Source organism: Micropterus dolomieu, linkage group LG01 (genome assembly GCF_021292245.1).
Source record: "Micropterus dolomieu isolate WLL.071019.BEF.003 ecotype Adirondacks linkage group LG01, ASM2129224v1, whole genome shotgun sequence".
In the NCBI taxonomy this organism is placed as follows: Eukaryota; Metazoa; Chordata; class Actinopteri; order Centrarchiformes; family Centrarchidae; genus Micropterus; species Micropterus dolomieu.
Genome location: NC_060150.1, coordinates 43,260,992 through 43,268,072, shown reverse-complemented (window position 1 = coordinate 43,268,072; position 7,081 = coordinate 43,260,992). Strand labels below are relative to the sequence as shown.

General features: G+C 38.8%; 1 protein-coding gene across 6 annotated transcripts in view; it reads left to right on the top strand.

Annotated features, from left to right (window-relative positions):
- The window catches only part of LOC123962592 (cadherin-18), a 211,579-nt gene that overhangs the window by 124,654 nt on the left and 79,844 nt on the right, over positions 1-7,081 (top strand). Inside the window, exon 1 of one of the 6 annotated variants that reach the window (XM_046039211.1) lies at positions 208-282. The exons of the other annotated variants lie outside the window; for them this stretch is intronic. The gene's annotated coding sequence lies outside the window, so the exon portion shown is untranslated. Of the gene's footprint in view, positions 1-207; positions 283-7,081 lie in introns of those variants that run through there. 6 annotated transcript variants of the gene reach the window in all.

Sequence of the window (7,081 nt, the reverse complement as noted above, 5' to 3'; positions counted from 1 at the left end):
AGATGGTGTCTATAGCATTATTATACAGAACAGTGAAATGTAATTTAGAGGTGTGCCTAAATTATCCACTTGTTGCTTAGTGAAGCACAGAGACGCTGCAGTTTTCTTTCCAACTGCACACTACAGCAACAGAGGTCACTGATTATCACACCTTCAAAAAGAGTGGAGAGACTAATCAGTGAAATCATCTGGTGCGGTGTGTGGCTGGAGTGAAAACCTGCAGACTCTTAATTCAGTACTATTTTCTGCAGTCCCTTTTTACCTGGAGTTTCTGCATAGCAGGTACGAAGCAAGTTCAGTTTTTGCTATTCATCACCAGTAAACAGGAATTAATTTGTGTTTTCCTAGAAATGTATTTAAAGGAATAGGTAAAACATTTGGGGAAATGTGCCTACTCATTATGTTGCTGAGAGTACGCCGAGAAGATTGATACCACTCATGACGTACATTAAATAAGAAGCTAAAGCCAGCAGGTGATTAGAACAGCTAGCCTGACTCTGTTGAAATGGAAAAAAAAAATGCACATATTGGAGTTTATCTTTGTAGCTACTTTTGTATGTAAAAAGTGAATACGCAAATTTCCCAATATGTAAAATTATTCCTTTTTAAATTTTCAACTTGTGTTTTAACAAAAAAGCTGGACCTTGACAAAGGTTTGCTTGGTAAAGATTTTTTAACAACATCAGTGAATCCTGGTGAGGGGTCATAAAGTGCTTTACAGTTAATAAAATAACAACTGCACATAAAAGGTAACAATACCATTAAAATTAAAAGACAGTCAATTAAAAACTTGTTTTAAAAGATGTGGTTTTTTTTATTTATTTTTTTTAAGTTTCAAAAGAATCTATAGTTCTCAAGGCTAAAGGGAGAGAGTTCCAGAGTCTAGCCACAGTCACCTCTTGGAAGGACCCTGAGCCCCATACCTGCTGCTTATGTTGTGACTTGTCTGGGGATTTTGGTCAATAACAAGTGCAGATGCACAAGGACGACGAAGTATTAGGCAGGCAGACTGCCTCTGTCTGCTCGCTGAATGTAAAGCACACAGGATAAAAGTAAGAAATGGTGCCTGGATGTACATTTGACACGTTTATCCTGAGAAAGCTCTGTCATTTTATGTTGGAGAACTCTTAAAATATTAGCTTGCCAGTTATATATGCTAAGCGACATGCTAACTGTGTTAAGAACATTTGTTCCGATGGCTTCACTTGATTACATGGTTTGCAAATCTCGAAACTGCAAGCCAGCCGTTTTAATATAAGCTTTCTATATCTCAGCAAATGCACATTTTAGACGGTGGTTGCATTTATCCTTTTTATAGTCGGGTCGTAACTCCTGTTCTTCCCATTACTACTGTGCATTTGTCACTAACCCGCAGAGACATCAAGGCTGTTCCCCTTGAGTCTCTTAGTCGAATGCTCCCCCAACCCCACTTCACATCTGTACTCGCTCACACATACATGCAGAGACACACCACTGCAGAACCCTGAAGTCCCTTTTGCATTCTAAATAGGCTAATTTCTCTGCTGATCTGGGATTTGGGAGTGTTGGCTTTTATTGAAGGAGCTGACACAGATCAAGACGTTTTGCGGTTCATGGATTAAGCCAAGGAAAAAGCTGTCACTTTGTCAATCAGTCGTGATGTAATCGTGAGCAGTCCTACCAGTTATTCTCAATCAGATATATGATCCAGTACATATGCAGAAGAATCTTTGTAAAGTCAAAAGAAGAAGCATACCATTATGATTTCTAGGATTTTTATAGCTGCTTTTGTTGCTGTTATCTACCTTTTTTCCAGAAACGTTGTAAGTGTGCAGACACACAGGGATAACATCGTATTGGATGGGCTAAAAACCAAGATTCCTGAAGCTGGAGATTGAAGAGCGCTTTAGTAATCTTCTATAATCCTTTTTGTTCACCCAGGAGATTGTCCCCCTTTAGAAGTTTCCAGACAGACAAAGAGGTGGATAGTGTGATGGTATCAACTCTAATAGACTGGGGAGGTTGAGGAAAAGGCTAACCACCTCACTGTGTCAAATGAGCCCAGGTTCAGGGAAGCCGGCTCTTTCTCAATTATTTTCTAAATTAACTGACGAGCTCCATAGAGACTTAGCAGAGACTATCTGAGGTGTTGCGGCTCAGAAATGGTCAGGAAAGGGAGTTCAGGGGTGTGATCCTCATGTCAAAGTACTGACATACCTTTCAGGTACTTGCACTTTCCTAAGAATACCCCTGTGGCCTTTTCTGTATTGTTAAATAATTTGCTTTGAGAATGAATACAGTTCCGGCTTCTTATTTGTTTGTTTGATGACAAACGACTGTCAGCAGATCATCTTCACTGTTATGGACAACAGTGGTATTCCCAAAGCCACAAAAGAAAACCTCATACATTTGTAGTGTGTGCTCATTGTTCCTAAATCCACTGCTGTGAAATGTTGCCCAGGAACGATGCACCTTCAAGAGTAAATGGGGTAATAAGAGACTTGAAAGGTCATATCGTCTGTCATGGTGTTGTTTTAATGGAAAGTGTGGCCACTTGCCAAGGTATGTGTGTCTCAAGGACCCCAGGTTAAGTAATGCTAAGACTCCAGTTAATAACAAAGGACCACTAGAGTTTGCAGAGCCTGCATCATTACAGGAAAGTGGCTGCAAGTACTTTCATTAGTTCTGAGACCAGGAAAAGCAGTTGATCCATGCTGAGACCTGGTATTTAAAAAAATCAGTGTGGTAAAAAATTAAACAACTGTGTTCTGATTCTCTGAGTCAGTTTTGTAGGGTAAAATAAAATTCTTTTGGGTTTGTATGTATTTAAATGCACAACTTAAACCTCTTGTATTTGGTCTATTATTAAGAAATAGCTTTTATTGTTTTACTTTTCCTCCAACAAGAAGACAAATATTCCAGAGTATTCATACAGTGGACGCAAATATTGACATCTTTCAATCTTTGAAATCATAGTGAATTCAGTAGTCCCAATATATAGTAAACACTGGTGATTATTATTTAGGTGCGTTTAAAGCAACATTATGATTCGGTGTGTAGGCTGTGGTAAATAAGGACAGCTGTACACATGCATTTGTTATAATAATATTACTTATTGAATTATAAAAACTAGCAAGTTCACAACTTTGCTAACGCAGCCAAACATCAAGCAAGTGGGACAACAAAAGATACAAGATTTCTTGCTTGTCCAATTCTATACACAGAAAGAATGCCAGCTCAGTGTCACAAAGCTTTTGCTTGGTCACTCTGTTGTTTCTTCAGTAAGCATCCTTGTTTGTATCTTTGCCTGTGCCAGTAGCAAACATTATGTCCATAGAGGCTTCTGAACCCGGTTATGCTGCCTGCTCACCTGGCTCCAGCTCAAAACAGGCTCTCCACCTGCAGCCATAATGTTGCTTAAAACTTGGTTGGCGAGCTAGCCTGTCTGTGAAACCTCTGTGACAACTTTGCTAACACAGGCAAACGTCAAGCAAGTGCAACAACACAACATAGCAAGCAAGCTAACACACTATTACTTAATTATCTAACAGCAAGAAGGTTAGCTTGGCATCTGTCTTGCATCCTTTCAGCTCCCTTAGCTCACGCGTAAAAGGCAGTCAAATATTTACTGTTGTCCAGTCTCTTCCTCGTTTCCTCTTCGGTTTCTTCACAGCCTCTGCCATGATGTGTATACAGAGAATACCAAGCTAGTTTCTTCCAAAGAAGTTTCATTGTAGGCCTACATTATATACCCTGTATGCGATTTGGTAAAGCATTACTCCATTGTCATGATAAATTTCCTGCCCGAGGTTCCAATGTTACATAGTGCATTTGTAGGCGCTGCGGGCCTGGAGTGACAATGAAAGCAAGTGTACAATCAAAATTATTTGGAAGCTGTTATTTTAAGTTAAAATGGCTAAATAATGTTGCTTTAGCTTGTAGTTCTGGTATATCAAATAGGGAGCGCAGCATAACATTAATCGGTCCCTTCAACTCAGTCAGAGTTCAAAGGAACAGTCTGTCTCCATCTGCTTAGCATTTGAAAGACAAAATGTTCAATTCACCACCAACTCACAAGTCAGTTGACTCCCATAGGCTAATCATTCAACTAGAACTGGACTATTGTAAAAATATAACCACTATTATTTATTTTAAATCAAGCGCTAATTCTAATATTAGAACAGATGAATGAATAAAGGAAATGTGCAGAGGGAACAAAATGCAAATGCAGCTGTTGAAAAAATGAAATATTTTTGTTTAGTGTCAGAAAGGAATCTACCTGGCAGTCAGAGTGAATTTATTTGCTTTGATATCCCTTGGAATAAAGCCCTGCAACACATTAGTGTCTGTCTAGCTTGCTGCCCCACTTAACGGTTGTTCTTTTGCAAGCAGAACTAATGCACACCAAATGATACCATACGAGTAGTAGACACTATCAGAGTTGGCACATAAAACAGACTGAACCAACACAATATTTTTTTAAAGTACCTTACAAAAAATTTGCTAAATCTACTATTGCCCACAACATCCTTGAAGAGGAATTTGAGGACACACTGTGACATTTTACATTGGCAAACTCTTTCTTAACCGGTCAACTTATTTTGTCGTTTTTATGGAAAAAGTCTAGAAGCATCAGCCACCAGAGAAATACAAAAAGGAGGAATCAATAGGTTAGGGTTTATTCATACCACTGTGGATGCTGCTGTAGAAACTATTCATACCACTGTGGATGCAGCAGTAGAACTCTATTGACAGCGCATTCATAGACACGTCACCTTGTCAAGTTTATATTTGTTATAGGATGCATAGTGGAGATTACAGAATCATCTGACATTAGCTCAACTCTTGTGTGCAATGTTCAGCAGAACACTGACTCCTTGTACAACTTGTCCTATAATTTGTCTTATAATAGTTAAATATTACTATTCCATTCTGATCTATCTGCTATTTAAAATATAATTTCCCTTTTTGTTGATTCACTGTTGATGAGTCTATGGGACTTAAGCCACAGCTCAGTCTGACGGATGATGTGTAACCTAAGATCCCCTGGATCTTAACACTATTGGCTGACTTGCTCCTTGACCCACTTTTAATGATTATTCTGCCTGAGGCGAGTGGATTAGTTTCTGTCTGTGGAGTCTTGAAGAATGAAAGAGGAAAATGACCTATTGTATAACACAGCTATAGCTGTCTCTTTTGTGAAATAAGGAAATCATAAAACTGCATTAAGTCACTCCAAAATTAATTTTTGTGAAATTCATGCGGTTAAGGTTTGAACTGGAAACAGAATACTAACTCAATAATTGGTATAAATGATAATTTACGTGGTCAGTCATCTGAGTCAGTTAACAATGTACTTCAAACACATTTTAAGAAATTTAGATATACTTAACATTTTTAAAATTTTGTTCCATACAGGTTTGGCATGGTGGGGCAGTGGATAGCACTGTTTCCTCACAGCAAGAAGGTTGTGGGTTCAAACCCCGGTTGCCCCGGCCTTTCTGTGTGGAGTTTGCATGTTCTCTCTGTGTCTGCTTGGGTGCTCTGGCATTCTCCCACCATCTAAAGACATGCAGGCTAGGTTAATTGGTGTTTCTAAATTGTCCTTAGGTGTGAGTGGTTGTTTTGCCCGATGTAAGCTGGGATTGGTTCCAGCCCCCCCATGACCTTGTACGCAGGATAAGCGGGGATGGAGGGATGGAGCACAAAAAAGTAACTAGTGAAAGATGCTTTAAATGCATTTGCCACATAGAACTTCTACTTACTGTAACTCACCTATAGTAAACTTTAAAGACCATTGTGGATAAGGTCTTTGGTAATTTTTTTCTATGTATAGATGGTTTAATTGTAACAATTACATTAGGTAATGTATATGTTCATTAATATTTCAGGTCAGAAAGTCTGTTTGATGTGTCCATGGATTTTTTAGGTCACCTCTTTAGCTGCTAAACACTCCACTGTGTTGACCAGCTAGTCACTAAATTTGTCTGTATGTTATTTCGCAGAGGGCAGGTGGTGTACAATGGGTTTTTATAGCTTTTTTTTGTTGTTGTTGCAGAAAACAGCTGCTTCTCTTGAGTCCTCTGACAATAGAAAAATATGGCTGTGGCAATAATGCATAATGTGATATAGTAGAACACTGTTTTTGTGAATTTGAAGATAATTGACAGTCAGCAAGGGGTGGCACTGTAACAGTTGTACATGTAGTAATAGTAAGAATGCCACGACAAAGTAAACACAACGATCATCAGCTATGATTGTGAAAAGGGCTAATTGCATTTAATTGCATACATCTTGCTTCCCAGAGTAGAATGAAAATAAGCAGTAGGAGTGGAGTATGAATTTACTACAAACCAAATTTTGTGTCCTTGGCTTCTCAACAAAACATACGTAAAAATAGCCAAACAGAGAGTATAATGTGAATTAATTATTCATCATGTAATTCATGCAAAACATGTGATTACTGTAGCACTTTCTGCTGTAAACAGAAACCACTTCAAAAATATATTTTCATCAGGCTGCAGTGATGGTAGTGATGCCATGATTTATTCTCGAAAGCTTTATTATCAATTATCTTATCAAACGTCAACAGCAGCAAAAGTCCATTTACCATCATGATCAACGACATCCCATTTCCTCCCAGGTCTAACTGCTGCCGGTCAACTGTTTTATTGTATTATTTCAGGGTTCACAAGTTCACAAGAACATAAGTTCAATGGCAGCCGGAGGGTCTTGGCTCTGGGGAAAAGCAAGATTTACAATGAACATTGATGTTACTGGTAGAACATATTAAATCAGACTCCATGTGGTGTTGTGGTTTCAGGAGCTAAGATGGAATTAACCCTGTGGCACAGATATAGACACACAAAAGAACTAATATAGACAAACAGACATGTTTAGACACACACACACACACACACACACACACACACACACACACACACACACACACACACACACACACACACACACACACACACACACACACACACACACTATATGACATTAGAAGTATGAACCATGTTGTAAACAAGTGCCCCAGTTGCTTTTCTTCTGTTGCATTGCATTGTGTTTGCTGCCCCCAGTGGTCGAAACAGGTGTC